The sequence below is a fragment of the Excalfactoria chinensis genome, chromosome 2 (assembly GCF_039878825.1).
Source record: "Excalfactoria chinensis isolate bCotChi1 chromosome 2, bCotChi1.hap2, whole genome shotgun sequence".
Taxonomy (NCBI): domain Eukaryota; kingdom Metazoa; phylum Chordata; class Aves; order Galliformes; family Phasianidae; genus Excalfactoria; species Excalfactoria chinensis.
The window spans coordinates 79492328-79510309 of NC_092826.1; the positions used below are offsets into that span (position 1 = coordinate 79492328).

A 17982-nucleotide genomic window follows, 5' to 3' on the forward strand; every position below is an offset into this window, starting at 1 on the left:
AGAGGATAACAGAAGATGGCAGGACTTTGTGTTTCTGGAAGTCAAATGGAGTGGACTTTTTTGAAAGTGGTGGTGTGTTTTTTCTTGTTTTTTTGGGGGGTGTTTTGTGTGTGTGTTTGTGGTTTAAGCTTTTGTTTTCCTTGTTGGGAGTGGTGACCTGACTTCTGATACATCAACTTACATTTTTGCCACTGTGACATATCATCTTCAGAGTTGTATTTTAAGAACTTCAATATATTATTTACCCAAATGAACCAAGATCTTATTGATGACATTATTTCTCCCAGAATGCATTGAGAATTCCATCTCTCGGGATTCCCATATGGAGTAGGTAGGCAGGATGCCTGTTTAGTATCCCATATATAGGAATCTCATAATCTTCTGATTTGGTATCTTCTAAAATGAGTGAGGAATTTAGAGCTTCAGAGAGGAGGCCATTCAGTCAACTCTTGTTAACTAGGTTTTGAGCTACATTAAAGCGAAGTGTGTTGAGTTGCTTTACGTAACTTGTTGGGATATTTCAATTGAGATCAGACAAAAGAATGAAAAAGTATCTGATTTTGTTTTTGATTTTGTTTATTGGGGAAAATAAAACTTTCAGTGTGAATTGAAATTTCCAATGGAAATTGAATGGATTTTATGAAAACAGCACTACCATTAAGAAAATATTTAATTTGAAAAATTCCTGACCACATTTAAATATAATAATTGGTTACATTTGTTGGTTATATTTTTCAAAGCTGGCTCTGTAATTCTGACTTTAAACTGTCACTGGTCTGAATCACACAGAACATAAGGGGTACTAGTACAGTTCAGGCACTTGACTTGATGATTACCTTGGCTTTTTCACTAACCTTCTTTATCCCCTTGTCTTTCTCCTTCTGAAAAGTACTGAGTGGCATTTGATGCAAGAGGAACTCTAAGCCAAAGATCCAGCTAGGTAGTGTCTCATCTTGAAATATCTGTGATGGATGGGTTAAGAATAATAAGTCTGCACTAAAGTGATTTTTCCTTTCACATACCCTTCTCATAATGGTAAACAGTAACTGAAATGTTTCTTCGAGTAGAATTTGTGTTTGGAGATTAGTAATATATAACAGATCTATGGTTCATAGGTTTGCAATCTACAATGCAATGTGGCAATGTTCTATAGCTTTATTTATTTATTTGTTTGTTTTTCACAAGATGCCCCCTGCCTTCCTCCATGCTCCCCATCTTATCGGAAATACAGGAAACATTTCCTTTTCATGTTCTTATTCATCATTTCACGTGCCTCTTAATCTCATTCATCTCTTTCCCAGACTGAAGAGTCAGTCTGTGTAGTTGTTCCTTCCTTGGAAACAGCCATAAATTTCTGACCATCTTGTCATTTCTGATCATCTGACCTTAAAGAAAAAAGAGATGTAGAGCACTACACATGTGATGTGTACAGCATTTGGGTTTGTACTGTGCCATGCTTGAGGCATTCAAGTAAACTTCAAAATGTTTATTAACTCATTTTGTGGTTTTCCACTTTGGACAAAAGTCTGGTCCTCAGAATCAAAGTTTTCATATTTGTGATGAGTTGATTAAACAAGAGGGATCTGATGATGCTGGGAAGTATAAAAGATGTTCTTTAGCTTTTTATGTGGGAGAGCAGCAGTGCCGTTGGTTCCTGGCTATGTTAGCTAAAATGGTTGGAGAAAAAATATGAAACAAAAGCAAACAGGTCACCTGTACTTATGGGGTTCTATCTAGAGACTGTGAGACCTAAAGCTTGCTTCAGCAAAGGACTCAGTTTTACACAAAGCGTGGCTCAAAACAGCAATCCTAGCAAAATATGAGGGGTCCAGAAAAGAAGCCCCTTGAAGAAGTTTTCAATAATTTCAATTATTCTCATTTTCACTCTCTGAAATTGGCTCCAATCTCCTTTATTCAAATTAAATTGCTGTGATTATCTTTGTTGTATAGTTGCATAGTGCAAAGTAAATCCTCTCCACCAATATGCAGAAACAGAAGCGTTTTTAAAATGATAAATAATACTAGAAATCAGACTTCCATAATCAGTAACTTCCATATTGTTTCTCCTAATTTTATTTTAATTTGGTTACAACTTTGAATATTTTAAAATTTATTTTAATTTTTTTAAGTGACAACTTATTGCAGTTTGTTAGAATGACTTCCCTAGTTTGTAACAGTATTTTGACTTCTATATTTCCTCCCTCCCTATCATAAGAATACATATATTATCCTCCTTCATACTGTAGTCTGTTCACCATTGTTAGCTCCAAATGTTAGTAAGTGTACTTGATGATGTGGAAGGACTATTCATCATATTATCAAAGTCCTACCTCTTATCCGACCTGATGATCTCATCTAAAAAATTAGTAGTAAACACTTCATTGTAAACATATTTTGCCTTGGAAAAACCCTATAAGGGAAAAGGAAACCCTAGTGAATCTGATTTATTTATTTTTATTTTTCTTTCAGGGCAGGAATGGTGATGTAGACTGCAAACTGGATACCTTGATCTAGACAGGATACTGGCACTTGGAAAGCTGTGAAGGTGTAAGAGTCAGCCTGCGCAACTTATGCAGCAGCATTTTAGGATGCAAGGAGGTAGACTGAAACAGTTATATTAAGGTTAATGGCAGCAGAAGAGTTACATTTCTTCTCACTCTCATCATGTTCAGTTCAAAAAATTAAAAAATAAGAGGGCGGGAGGAAAGTGAATATGTGCATTAACTGTAGGTGGTTTACAGAAGTGTATCTTTTTCATATCCTGTCATAAAGTGAGTGGTAGTAGTAAATATATATATCTCCTGCAATAGGTTGCGGTACAGTTAGCAGAGCATCTCTAATCTCATAGATGCATGCAAAATCCTTTTAGAAAAATAGAGTATTTTTTCCACAGATTGCCTTTTGAAAACAGTAATTGCTCTTTATATATAGTGGGAACTGAAATGAAATTTCACATTCATCAGTATATTTATCCTCTAGTCTGTTTTGCTTCCTTTTCTCCTCACTCTGGTAAGATGTCAAAGGGTTCTGGAAGTGTCAAGAAGAATCAATTCATTCAGATATTGGCATCTGAATACCACTTTTTTCTTAACAGTTGACTTAAAGGTTAAATGCTTTTCTAGTTTTGAAGCAGTTATGCATAGTTTGTTGTTTGTTTTTTGTTGTTTGGATTTTTTTTGAACAGAGGACTTGAATAAATGATCCAGTCTGGCCTTTGAATAATTATTTCTGAATGTGAGATGACAACTTAAAATGACGGTATGCATACAGAATGAAAATAAAACCTTTGGTCTAACGCTTTTTGTATTAATGGAGAGTACTGATAGATGCATCTGCAAAGGTCTGGAGTTTAACATTTTCTTTTATAGATTGGGATGGTTTCATTTTTACCTATCCTCTGTCTTAGTTGTTAGAAAGCAAAACATCTTCAAATAGGCAGTCGGGTTAGGAATACATGGAAGAAGAGGCCAAGACCTAATCATTTGTTTAGACGTTGCATTGTGCTTGATTACTGTGAAAAGAGTCATGTTCTAAGGCAAAGGGCTAAAGGCTGCATGTAGAAAAGCATTTGAAGGAGATGGACTTTTCAAAAACATGATAATGTCCTCTTGTAGTTTATGACTATTCATAAACTAGGAGTAAAAGATAAACATATGCAAGCAAGGAACCAAAAGGCTTAATTCATGTCCTTCCCAGTGTTCTGGAAAATGTAATTAATATTCTTTAAGAATTCTTGAGCACACATATAATTACCTTCAAATTTGTAGTTATTTTCATGTATGTAAATTCAGCATTCAGTCTCCAAAGTAGTCTCCAAAAACAATGCATTCTTTCAGGTATCTTCTTGGACCTGAAATAATGGAGATATGGGACCCTGGGTTAAATTTCCTTTGTTCTTATGACAACCCATTATAAACAATGCTGCTTCCAAACCAACAATTTTCTATGTAACTCATATTTCAGAAAAAAAAACCTCACCATTGCTGTTTCTATGCTAACTTTTTATTTCCTGCCTTTTCTCCCTGCCATCATGGGGGCGTATGGTTCCACAATAAACCAGATCAGCTGAAAAACAAAACATTTTAAAATATATTATAGAATCATAGAATTATTCAGGTTGGAAAAAGCCTCAAAGATCATCAAGTCCAACCTCAGCCTAACCATAGTACCCTAACTCTAACAACCCTCTGCTAAATCATATCTCTGAGCAACATATTTAGTTGCAGCAGATCCATCTGCAAATTTAATTTGTGTGCACTACATGGCTACATTCTGGAAAAGGAAGGGACCAGGTACATTCTTCACAGTAACTGAGCTAAGTTGTTCCAAATTCAACAGAATATGAAACAGAGGTGTTTGTTGTCGTGGATTATAATTATGAGAACATGGCTACTTTTTCTTAAAACCACATCTGTTGGGACAGGGCTTACATTGCTTATATGCATTTTTTTTTAATAAGTGTGTTTTTTTAAATAAAACACTTCAACATTTTTTATTAAAGGAATTACTAAAGAGAATTTAACTTCATTGGTTTGTGCTGTTTCAGATTCAGAAGGTATTTCTCATGTTGGTGGTATGGCTAATATCTCTCAAAGTGGAAAAATACAACTTTCAAGTCATGCTTTAAATGTGAGTGTATCTACTGCCAAAGTATCAAAGGCTGGAGCATGCAGAGTTATGACAAAGTACAGCAGTTTGGTCATAGTTTCCTGGAAATTCCTTTAGAAATTAATTAGTGCTTTTGATTGCATCTAAACTCTGCACTTGTCTCGGAGATTTGATTCTGCTCTCTGTATCACTATTGTAATGATTGTATCTATTCATTTAGTTTAATTTTTGAGTAGCTGTAGAGATAAGACTCAAGTTTTGTTCTGAGTAGAACTAACTGCACTCTAAAACTGTGCTAAAGAATTTGAAATGATACCAAAAACTATTGCGAAAGATCCTTAATCTGCAAAGCATCTCTTTTAAAGGTATGTTTCAAAAGGTATTCCTGTTAGCTGCTTTTCTTAGTGAGGTGATACTGGATATTGCCAACAGATGACTAGATTCATTATCAGCATCTAGAAGAGGGAAAATACCTATTTTTAAAGAAGATCCCAAGTTCAAAAGATTTTCAAAATATCTTGCCATTCATAGAAACAGACTCTTTTTGCAAAGATTTTACAGCATAAAATCTTTGGATGCAGTCTAATTATGCAGTCATAATGCTAGGAATCGAGACAAATGTAGGGAGAAAGCAAATCTCATCTATCCTTCCAATTAGAACTGAAAGAACATGAAATAAAATTCTTTATTTCAGTGTTACTGTAACTGTTCTATGACAAAAGGATAATTCCATATTCCTGGAATTGGATGGCTTGCTTCTAGATAAATTATTTCTGTTTTATACAGGCAGAGATTACCAAGTTTAGAAATTTGGAAGACCAACATGCTAAATCTTGCCTAAGCATTTCCTGAATTTGAGGACTTGTTTGTGCAATGAAACCAACAGGAATTACTTGCGCAGAAAAAGTGTTTTATGAGTTGGTAACTTGGGGAATCATAACTCCCCCCTGTTGTCTCTGCCCTACGATGAATATTTCTCAGTGTAGGCAATCTGTAAATAACACTGATGTTAAACTGTAACATTTTTATGTAAATTTTTACTTTTTTGTGGCATTAGTTTGAACTTTTTTGTTTCCATTGGAGAAAGGGGGAAGAAACAAAAATGTTGTATGTTAAAAGTGGCTCTTAATTTAAAAAAGTTCATGCTTAGAAAGCATATTTAAACCCTTTTAAAATATGAAAAGTCACATTGAAGGGTAAAATAGATGCCAGTCTGTATTACATGCCTAGGTCTTTACTCTCCACTGTCCAATTATTGATTTCCTCTATTTCATAAACAAGGAGGTGAGACAGTCACTTCTTCTCTAGAGCCTGTACAATAAAAAAAAAAAAAAAAAAAATTTAGATCTGTTTGTAATACTATGCACACACCTAATGCAGAAATAAAGATTTGGGGATGACTTTAAATACTTCAGACTGTATGCAAGCACTCACTTTACCACAAGCAGTTGCATAGGTAAAAACAGAGTGCTTTACTTCAGTGTGAAAACTAGAGAAATTAGTAAGAGCCTAATGTGCTGTTACAGTGTAAAATGATGAGGAAAATAATCCTCAAGGCATTGTTTGGACTGCAAGCTGTGATGTGTGGTTAGGCAAGGCCTTGCAAATAGCAGCATCAGACAGAGACAAAAAGGGGGGAAGCAATAAGAAACAACTAAAGAATAAGAAGAGACTGAAGGGGAGATGGTGTGAGAGTAGAAGAGCACAGATATATTTTCTTTTTCCTTTTTCCCTTTTTCCTTTTCGCTTTTTTCCTTTTTCCTTTTTCCTTTTCCTTTTCCTTTTCCTTTTCCCCTTTTCTTTTCCCTTTTCCTTTTCCCCTTTTCCTTTTCCCTTTTCCTTTTCCCTTTTCCTTTTTCCCTTTTCCTTTCCCTTTTTCCTTTTCCCTTTTCCTTTTCCTTTTCCTTTTCCCTTTTCCTTTTCCCTTTTTCCTTTTCCCCTTTTCCTTTTCCCTTTCCTTTTCCCTTTTCCTTTTCCCTTTTCCTTTTCCCTTTTCCTTTTCCTTTTTCCCTTTTCCTTTTCCCTTTTTCCTTTTCCCTTTTCCTTTTCCTTTTCCCTTTTCCTTTTCCCTTTCCCTTTTCCTTTTCCCTTTCCTTTCCCTTTCCCTTTCCTTTCCCTTTTCCCTTTCCCTTTTCCCTTTCCCTTTCCCTTTTCCTCTTTCCCTTTCCCTTTTCCCTTTCCCCTTTTCCCTTTCCCTTTTCCCTTTCCCTTTTCCCTTTCCCTTTTCCCTTTCCCTTTTTCCCTTTCCCTTTTTCCCTTTCCTTTTCCCTTTCCCTTTCCCCTTTCCCTTTCCCTTTTCCCTTTTCCCTTTTCCCTTTTCCCCTTTTCCCTTTTCCCTTTTCCCCTTTCCCTTTTCCCTTTCCATCCCTTTCCTTTTCCCTTTCCCTTTTCCCTTTCTCCCTTTTCCCTTTCCCTTTTCCTTTCCCTTCTTTCCCTTTCCCTTTTCCCTTTCCTTTTCCCTTTCCCTTTTCCCTTTCCCTTTTCCCTTTCCCTTTTCCCTTTCCCTTTTCCCTTTCCCTTTTCCCTTTCCCTTTTCCCTTTCCCTTTTCCCTTTCCCTTTTCCCTTTCCCTTTTCCCTTTCCCTTTTCCCTTTCCCTTTTCCCTTTCCCTTTTCCCTTTCCCTTTTCCCTTCCCTTTTCCCTTTCCCTTTCCCTTTCCCTTTTCCCTTTCCTTTTCCCTTTCCCTTTTCCCTTTCCCTTTTCCCTTTCCCTTTTCCCTTTCCCTTTTCCCTTTCCCTTTCCCCTTTCCCTTTTTCCCTTTCCCTTTTCCCTTTCCCTTTTCCCTTTCCCTTTTCCCTTTCCCTTTTCCCTTTCCCTTTTCCCTTTCCCTTTTCCCTTTCCCTTTCCTTTCCCTTTTCCCTTTCCCTTTCCCTTTCCCTTTTCCCTTTCCTTTTCCCTTTCCCTTTTCCCTTTCCCTTTTCCCTTTCCCTTTTCCCTTTCCCTTTTCCCTTTCCCTTTTCCCTTTCCCTTTTCCCTTTCCCTTTTCCCTTTCCCTTTTCCCTTTCCCTTTTCCCTTTCCCTTTTCCCTTTCCCTTTTCCCTTTCCCTTTTCCCTTTCCCTTTTCCTTTCCCTTTTCCCTTTCCCTTTTCCCTTTCCCTTTTCCCTTTCCCTTTTCCCTTTCCCTTTTCCCTTTCCCTTTTCCCTTTCCCTTTTCCCTTTCCCTTTTCCCTTTCCCTTTTCCCTTTCCCTTTTCCCTTTCCCTTTTCCCTTTCCCTTTTCCCTTTCCCTTTCCCTTTCCCTTTTCCCTTTCCCTTTTCCCTTTCCCTTTTCCCTTTCCCTTTTCCCTTTCCCTTTTCCCTTTCCCTTTTCCCTTTCCCTTTTCCCTTTCCCTTTTCCTTTCCTTTTCCCTTTCCCTTTTCCCTTTCCCTTTTCCCTTTCCCTTTTCCCTTTCCCTTTTCCCTTTCCTTTTCCCTTTCCCTTTTCCCTTTCCCTTTTCCCTTTCCCTTTCCCTTTCCCTTTTCCCTTTCCCTTTTCCCTTTCCCTTTTCCCTTTCCCTTTTCCCTTTCCCTTTTCCCTTTCCCTTTTCCCTTTCCCTTTTCCCTTTCCCTTTTCCCTTTCCCTTTTCCCTTTCCCTTTTCCCTTTCCCTTTTCCCTTTCCCTTTTCCCTTTCCCTTTTCCCTTTCCCTTTTCCCTTTCCCTTTTCCCTTTCCCTTTTCCCTTTCCCTTTTCCCTTTCCCTTTTCCCTTCCCTTTTCCCTTTCCCTTTTCCCTTTCCCTTTTCCCTTTCCCTTTTCCCTTTCCCTTTTCCCTTTCCCTTTTCCCTTTCCCTTTTCCCTTTCCCTTTTCCCTTTCCCTTTTCCCTTTCCCTTTTCCCTTTCCCTTTTCCCTTTCCCTTTTCCCTTTCCCTTTTCCCTTTCCCTTTTCCCTTCCCTTTTCCCTTTCCCTTTTCCCTTTCCCTTTTCCCTTTCCCTTTTCCCTTTCCCTTTTCCCTTTCCCTTTTCCCTTTCCCTTTCCCTTTCCCTTTTCCCTTTCCCTTTTCCCTTTCCCTTTTCCCTTTCCCTTTTCCCTTTCCCTTTTCCCTTTCCTTTTCCCTTTCCCTTTTCCCTTTCCCTTTTCCCTTTCCCTTTTCCCTTCCCTTTTCCCTTTCCCTTTCCCTTTCCCTTTTCCCTTTCCCTTTTCCCTTTCCCTTTTCCCTTTCCCTTTTCCCTTTCCCTTTTCCCTTTCCCTTTTCCCTTTCCCTTTTCCCTTTCCCTTTTCCCTTTCCCTTTTCCCTTTCCCTTTTCCCTTTCCCTTTTCCCTTTTCCCTTTTCCCTTTTCCCTTTTCCCTTTTCCCTTTTCCCTTTCCCTTTTCCCTTTCCCTTTTCCCTTTTCCCTTTTCCCTTTCCCTTTTCCCTTTTCCCTTTTCCCTTTTCCCTTTTCCCTTTTCCCTTTTCCCTTTCCCTTTCCCCCTAAAACTACTCCATTAAATTGATTGAGCATTATCTTAGAAGTAAGTGGAATGACTGAGGAGCTATCAGAAGCCAACACGGGATCCGTTTCTGGTGGAAAATGTAGAAAGATATCTTCTTCCTTTGCAATGTAGCTCGTAGTATTTCTCCTGCAAATATTTTTGTAGTAATAAAAGGAAAATGACAGATCATTTTATGTGGCGTCTCTAAGAGTGGGGCACTTGAATGTAAGTAGAGAAGGACATTTGTGCTCTGGAAAGGAACTCTTAATGCCTTGCTGTCTAAGACTGAACTTTACAAATATTAGTGCCATGCCATTTCTGGCTAAATGAAAATTTGAGCCATGGTTTAGTTTAGGAGGAGGCCCAGGCTTCCCACAGACTACAAAGAACATTGGTAAAATCACCAGAACAAATAGCATAGTTTTCTTTATTTGCAATGCCACCTCAAAATGCCTATACGTAGTACTTTTTTATCAAGAGTACAATGGCTCCTTCATACTAGAACCAGTTCTAAGATGGTGTGCCCTGGGAAACAATATGAGTAAATATAACAAGTGTTTGGGCTAAGCTTCTCTTTTTTGTTACCACTTTCTGGAAATGGAGCATATTTTTCCTTTTTTTACCTAAAGATTTTTCTAAAGAAGGTTTTTATATCTTATGCCATTGTCTAAGCCTAGAACACTTTTCCTGCTGTTTCTGTCGTTGTTGCCAGAATGGGGAATTTTAAGATGGGACGGCTTGTTTAATTAACCCATGTCTGCATAATCAGTTTAATTTCTACTGTTATTTATTTTCCTGCATATATGAACAGTGAAGTGGATAGAATCAAGAAATTATGGAGCTTAAGACAGCGCGTATTATCATAAGACAATAGAAGAAAATCATATAGGCCTCAGTCCCTTTGATTCAGGACCCATAGTGTGTAACACTGAATTAAAAGTTTTTTAATATTAGAAAGTATTCATCGTGAAAAAGCATTGATATATTTCAGAAATAATCATAATTATCAGAAATATAATTTCATATAAATAAAACCAGGAAGAGTTGTGTGTTTAAAAATACGAATAAAAATAAATTGTGTGTTATGTCTGATTGGCATGTTTAAAGGATGAAAAGGTATGGTTTAGGAAACTCCTTAAAGTTATAAATATTGGTGAATGAAAGAAATGATTTGAACAAATACATTATTGCAAGGCTTGTCTTCCATATGTTCTGTGTTCAGGCCAAGTAAAAAGCAAATAATGAGCTGAAGATGATGAGGTCCTTTTTTAATTACTTCAAGAAAAAAAAAAAAGTACACATTGTAGGAACATCATAAAGCTTACTTGTTGTTACAAATAAACATTAAAACCTTGCAGCTTGTAAGAATCTTTGCCAAGCAGAGTTACCGACAATAGCTACTGTATGTATAGCTTTATGTGTATTCCGTAACTATGTTCCAATTGACAGTGGAAAAGAGAATGGAATCACAGAAGCCACAGTGATATTAAATAAGAAAAAAGAATTTGGGTTTATACCAAAAGCTGAGCAGATATGGAGAGATGTGACACCTAAAACAGAGAAATGCCCGTTTCCTACTTTCCAAGGAAAAACAGATCATCTTCTAGTAAATCCCAGAGCCAAACAACGTAAGAACTAATAGGCATCTGTACAGCATTGAGGCTGACTAATTAGAGGAAATTTTTTTTATCACCATCTTTTTGAGACAGGGTTAGATCAAGTACCGAGTGATGTCATGTTACAGGCAGAGAGACTGGGAACTGTGCTCCTACAGCTCATTCATCTAGGAGATGTTGAAACAGGAAAGGAATACAGAGAAAGCCAGCAAAGAATGTTGATCTTAAATATGGCCTGGATCTGTTTAGTGTGTTTTTTGTGTTTGGAAACAAAAATGTGGTTGTAGTCTTGTATCCAGATGCTTGAATTGTGTCTTGTGGAAATAAACTTTTACTCCCTGTTTATCTGTAATCTTACATGGCAAGGGTGAGAGAAGTCTGGTAATATGAGTAAGATGTGTGAGTGTTCTGTATTCTCATATCCAGTGACTCCAAAGAAAGCTGTCTCTAGTCAACTTTATTTAATGTAAGCACCTCAACCTCCAAGAGGAAATAAGTACTAAATAATACTAAGAAATAATAAATAAAACAAATAAAAGCTTGCTACCAAGTAAGCTTCTGAGAATTTGCCTGAGGCCTGATGTGCCTTCTTACTGAGGTCTGGTCAAATGATCTACAACTGCAGGCTCCTCACTGTCCCTTCCACAATTAGGAGGCTGCTGGAAAGCATCATTTGATTCTGGTTTGTAAAAGTAGAATTAAGAATTTGATAAGTCAAATGCAGCAGACACTCAGCATTTCCCTCTTCAGCTGTCTTGTGCTTTTCGTTTTCTTGTTTTTCCTTGCTATAGCTCCTGTTGGAGAAGTTTACTTAGGCACGACAAAGCATTCTCTAACATTTGCAGTCCATTTGTGCTGTGACCTCTCTCAGTAAGACTCTATTTTTGAATATTTGTCAGTCATTTGCATTTGCAGAGTCTTTGTAATTGAGCACTGTTGAAAGTTCTGCTTCTCCTGCTTTGATAGCAAGTATCTGCTGCCTTGATATTTTATGATGAATTTTTCATCTCCTACTCTGTTATTCTTCTAGATGTGTGATAAAGTGACAGTATTTCTATTGGCATTTTCCTTTAAGTCAATTGTAGTCAAGTTGTAGAAGCTCTTACTGTGAGATAGCTTGAATTTATTATTGTGTTTTCCCAAATTGTCACATCCCAAAACATGGTCATCTTTAAGTGAGTTTTCTGTTTTCACGATGCTGGTATTGCCAATATACATTTCAGTTTTCTCCCTTCTTTTTTTTCTTTGGGACAGTATTGCTTATGCCAAGTTTGAGACTTGTGCTATTCATGCCTATGAATGATATTTTTCAAGGGACCATTGAGGAGTTACATATACAGTGATACTCTGTTTGTTGAATGTTATTGCGAGGCATGAAACTTCCTAATGAGCCATTTGAGGAATTTCCTGTGCAGCCCGGGTGTGGCATGTGCCACTGCCATGATTCTCAAACCATTCACTTTGATAAGATTGTGGTAATGATTTTTGTCTATAGTCTGTGTAAAGGTTGTGGATGACTGTCAGTATTCAGGTTAATGGTAAATTATGAGCTTGATCAGAATACATGCATTTTCATAGGCAACTTCATTAGAAATGTCTGCAGAACTAGCACTTGATGTGAACTAGAACTTTACTATGCCCTGAGGGTCTTAATTATCAATTGAGTGCTGCAAATAGCCACAAAGTTAGCTCTTGCATGACTTGTGTCCAGGAATCCTAAAAGAATGAGCAGCCTTTCATCAAAATAAAGCTTGGAAAAGGGAAAAGTCACCATGTTTGTTTTAACACTGTTAGGTTTTAGAAATAGGGTTGAGAATACACAATTGTCTTTGCTAGGCTGTCAGTATGAAGGGACTGCTGGCATTTTTTTTAGACATTTACCTGACTGGTGATAGTATGTACGAAACTTCACTGCACAGACTGCTTCCTCAGAGGGAGGCTGAGGCTGTCAGGCCCTCAGTGCTGGTTTGGAAGCACAGTGGCTTCAGGCTGTGAAGTGTTGGTTCAGTGTGAACTCTTCCTGATGGTCCTGAGTGCCAGAAGGCACCCTGGTGGGCTGGCTCTGTTAGCAGGCCTTGGGCCGCATCAGGCATCTGCTCAGAGCTATCATAGAAGTCACGCTAGAGCTGAATAGTCTACTGTAGCTGGCTGGACAAGAAGACAGTAGTCAGCCCACATCTAATCCATTTTTAGCTTGTACAGCCCTGGCTTCGAGAACAATATAACAGTAATGCAGGTGGCACCATAGCCAGAGCTTGCTGTGCCGTACAGACACTCCAGCTACTCATGCCACAGGGATGCAGCAGCTCAGTTTGCCACAGTTCTTCAGCTGTTAGTCCAGTCACTGTGCTGCAAATTGAATCAGTCAGCTCCGAGAGCATGGTGCAGCAGAACTGCATTTACTCCCAGACTAAGGCACATGAAGTAACTTGGAGCTGCAGTGAAGATGTACATGGTATTTTAGGATGCCTTTGTAATGGTATCAATGTGGACTTAGACTACACCAGTACCATGGTTTGGGCATTTTAAGCATACATGTGTGAAGCTGTTTCTAAAATTCAACTGCTTATGCTAACTGCAGTGGGCAGCACTCAGAACTGGTGTCAGGCTATAGTATTGGGAATAATGTATTTTCTGAATAAATGAGTACATCAAAGATTTTAGTGCTCACTTTGTAGACCTTGAGATGTAATTTGACTTCCTCGTCACATTATTTTTTGAGTAACTATTTTCCCAAAACTTGCTCATTTTGCTTTAAGCAAAATTTGTTGCTTCGCTTTTTCAGTTGTTGTATGCATGTTTATATAGTATTCATTTATCTTAAAATAAAAAGTGATTAAATATTTTATTACTGACTTTACTGAATTTACTCAACTTATTACTGAGTTTATCACTGACAAGATGCTAATAAATTGAGGGTATAGTCATTCTTAACCACTGTTGATTGTTTATGGATGATCATTTAAGTCCCATTTGTACATGGGACAGTTTCTAGGTTAATGAAGTGATTGTTCACATGTAGCACGGTTAGTTGTGCAAAACTGCTACTTGCTATGTCTAGTTTCAGTCACTGAATTAGGGAATGTCTACATGAGAAATGTGGCTCAATAGGAGAAAATGAGTAGAGTGAAAGAGCTGGTGCTGTGGCCCTTACCTCAGTGCATTATGTTGTGCATCAATTTTTCTTGGACTAGATTTAGTAGAGCTTCTAGGGATCAAATATCCATGCCACAACATGTGTTGAAACTGATCAGAGCTGTTTTTCTCTTGGCCCCTTATCCCCTTGGTGCTGAAGCATGTTCTGTGCATCAGAATCACCTTTTCTAGTTTATATTTCTCCCAAAAGAATCCACATCACTTATATGAAAACTAGTCTGTGAACTGTTGCATAGTAAGTGGGAATGGTGGCAGGTGGAAAAAGGATTCGCTTCTCAGTTGCAGTGTTGCTCTGAACCAAACATAGCCTCAAGCTAAGAGAACAAGGTCTTCTGTATTTCACAGGCAACAGAGGGGATGAAGTCAAACGGATTCTATTCTGTTTACCTTTAAATTAATTTAGTCTGACACAAACGTGAGGACATAGAGAAACACCATGGGAATGGAAAATGAATTTATGATTAACATAGCAATGCTCCTTGAATATTTACTTGCCCACCTATGTGTTTATTTTGCTCACTCTGTCTTTTTCCCTCTATTGGGGGTGGCGTACCTTTACTTGAATCTTTTCAAATTGTCCATTAAATTAATTTATTTTAAAAGATATACATACAAATGCATTTTCAGTATGCCTTTCACAGAGTTTTTAAATGTGCACAGATTGCAGTGTTTTGGATGGAAAACGTTCTTTTGAATTTCATCTTTATTTTGACCTGAACTAAAAATCTTTCATCTTGGATTAAGAGTGCATAGAATCATAGAATATCCAGGGTTTGAAGGGACCCACGAGGGTCACCATGTTCATTTGCTGCACATCCAATTTGGAACTGGAAAATAAGTGTAGCAGAATGAAGAGGTTACTGCACCCATCCTGCTCAAAGGTGTTTGTTGTCCCCTGCAGTCCTCTTAGATGTGTCAGAAATACCGCATAAGTGGCTGTTCTCCAAACCAGTTCTTTCAGGATGCCTACATTAGCTCAGGTATTCTTAATATCTAAACCAGGTCACTTTGACAGAGCTAAGTTAGGTAACAATTGCACAAGGAGTTATGTGGACAGATGGGGTGGAGCTGATGTCTATGAGCTTGGGAGAGGGAGGAGCAGTTGCAGATGGGCTGTAAATATGACCATTTTCACCTGGCACAGCTGTAGCCTGACGGGACTTTTTGATTGCAACCATATCTTATCTGTTCTGTTTTAAAGTGTAAATGCTGTTTATTTTGTTATTAAAAGCAATTCAAACCGAAGTATTTCCTTCCTCAAAGAGAGAGAAAGCAAACACTAATTAAGTCTTACCACATTCATGGAAGTAATGGAAATTTACCATTTTGCAGATGGGAAGTCTTAAGTATAACTGTTGTGTGTGAGATTATAATATGAATGTTGCAGTGTTGGATTATACCTCAGAGCACAGTGTTCATTTTCTGTCGATATTTCTGCTGGCTGAGTTTCAAGTGTAGTTGATGAGTACTTCGAGTGGATAAAGTGGGGTATGTTAACTTTTGCCACCCAGATTGTTCTTCCCTTACGATCATTTTTTTTTTTTTTCCTCTTTAAAATCATTTTCATTTTTCTTTTGATCCTTCCACAACACTTGAAAACTAGATTGTGCTGCCAGTATCCGCTGCTAAAGAACCTTTTAAGAACTAAAAATAAATCTCACCCTGTGGCAGAAGGCACTGGAGGCTGTAGAAATGGTAATTGGCAAGAAGTAGTTGTCACCAGCATTTCTGCCGCGATCTTGGCCTAGGATGCGGACTTGTGCTTACCTGGTGCTTTGGGGCACTCTGCCAGTTTTTGGCTCTCAGAACTCACTCATTATAGGATCAGGAAAGCACCAGCTCAGCTCCCAAGTAGCAACAGGCGAAGAAAAAATACTGCCTGTTTTGATGTTGCTTATTTTATCTGTTTAGCTGTACCATCAAACTGAGCCGTAACTGAAGTGTTAGGAAGTGGGAATTTGGACTAAGGATGGAATTCTCTGCTGAGTTATATTCTTGTTCATTTTAATATTCAGGTGTAAGTTGTTAGTATATTTCAATGCAAGAACTAGAAGTGTCTTGCATTATATTTTACATCATGTCAATGCTGTATAATATAGTAGAAATGTATGACTTGGCCAAACTATTTTTCTGTAGCAAAAGAGGAAAAGTACAAGTTTATAGTCCTATTTTTGCTCTGAAATTGAATTCAAACATTCCTGTTCATTCCTGCGTAACCCTATTTAACAACTCTGTGTACTTTGTGGAAATGTTCCAGTCTTCTCTTCTCAAACCTGGATGAGAACCATTTCTGTACCTGTTATTGTCAGCAGAAATACTGAAGTAGGATATTCCTGAGCAGCTTTCCTAGTGGTCTGAAGGCAGTTTGATTAAGTGAAGGCAACTGAGAAAGTCCCTCAATAAAACTGTGAAAACACGTGAGGAATTGTGTATTACAGGTCAATTGCTATATTTTTGGGGTTTTAAATAAAACACACAGAAGAAAAATAATGTCGTAAAAATAAATAGATAAATCTTTAAAAGAGCATTATCAAAATGGATTTTGTTGCAGATTTGGGCAGTGTGGCTAAGTGTAACCGCTTTCTGTAAGCATTCCTGTTTGCTCTATAAATTATTGGGTTAGCAATGGATTTTTGCATCTCTCGTTCTAAGGTTCATCTGTTATCTCTGCAAGGTGTCTGGGTTTTTTTGGGTGAGAAGAATGGCTTCCTGCTTTAAAAGGATGTGCCCTTGATGGGTGGCCTTCCAGTATGTAAAGCATTAGTAGAACTTTGTGCCCAGAAATCGATGTTGTTTGGATTGTCATGAGGATTTCCTGACAGAAAATGAAAATACCTTGTCTGGTTGCAGAGATCTTTCTGCAAATCATATTTAGAAAATCTTTTTCAATGGGTCATAAGAAAGATAAACAACAAGCAAGACCAAGATGGTAACTGTTTGGTTTTTTTTTTGACAATATCATATAAGGTTTATGATTCATGAGTTTATTTACTAATTTAACATTTCCGACTTAGTACTTAAAGACTTTTTTACTCAGTGTTTACTGAAAGGAAAGGAAGGCATATTTCTACATAATGACTTTACTTGTGGTATCATATGTGTTAAGTACAGTTTAGTGGGAAAACAATAGTTTCAATAGTGAGGTATTTTTTAAACCCAATAATCAGAGTAAAGACAGATTTAATTTGTTTCATTGTTGGGACAATTTATATTGTGTTCCCTAAAATGTTTTGAATTGCCAGCACCATGCAACTGAGGAACAAGGTAAAGGTGCAACCAGTCTGACAGTTTGTGTTTGTCTTTTTTTGTTGTTGTTTTGGTTCTTTTTAATACCAACACAAACAGAACTACGTAACGTCCTATTGGCAGGACAGCATAGTACAACACTTGCAAGAAAAGTGTGAAGTTCCAGGAAGCACAGTTATTTTGCTTCTGAAATTGTACTAATAGCAATCATTTAACTTCGCCGTTGTAAACCATGCAGGTTATCATGATTACTTGCCACATAAAGAATCAAAGCTGAGGAGTACTGTTAAGAGAGTCTATTGTTGAGAGTGACATGATTCTGAAGTGACATATATCTGTATTTTGCCTCTGTCCTTCTGTAGACGCTTCACTCTAACGCAACTCCAGTAGATTTTGCTAGTCTTCAGAAGTTATCCTAGGTATGCGTGATCGTTGCTTGTATGCACGGTCTTTGCTCACAAGGTGCTGAGCACCAGGGTTAGGAGGTAAATTAATAAGTGGTAGTCTCATCACATACCTCTTCCCCTTCTTTTTTTTTTTCCTTTTCTCCTAACAACGAAAAGGGAGAATGAGATGAGAAGAAAGCTGTGTTGGTTCTGTAACTGAGACAAAGTAGGCTGGAGGATTTAACAGAAGGAGCAGTCTGGATGAAAAAAAAAAATAAATAAAATAAATAAATAAAACAAAAAGGGAGAAAATCTGGAGTCTAGCCTTACACTTGGATCTCCCTTTCCATGAAAGAATTCCCTCTCTGTTGTGGCAGTAAGACTGACAGCAAATTTGGTGCAAGGCATGAGCCTCTGTCCCTGCAGCTGCTGCTCTCTGCCCTGTCTGCCTTACCCCAGTGCCTGAATTCCTCTACACCACGGCTCCCATGCTCAGTCGTAGCATGTGCATGCTTAATGCTGGTGACATAAATACCATCTCTATTTACAGATAAGTGAGGCATGGTAATTGGTTCAAGTATG

At 37.8% G+C, this 17982-nt stretch overlaps 1 protein-coding gene across 1 annotated transcript in view; it reads left to right on the forward strand.

Annotated features, from left to right (window-relative positions):
* The window catches only part of CDYL (chromodomain Y like), a 109284-nt gene that overhangs the window by 32889 nt on the left and 58413 nt on the right, over positions 1–17982 (forward strand). The gene's annotated exons all lie outside the window — the stretch shown is intronic.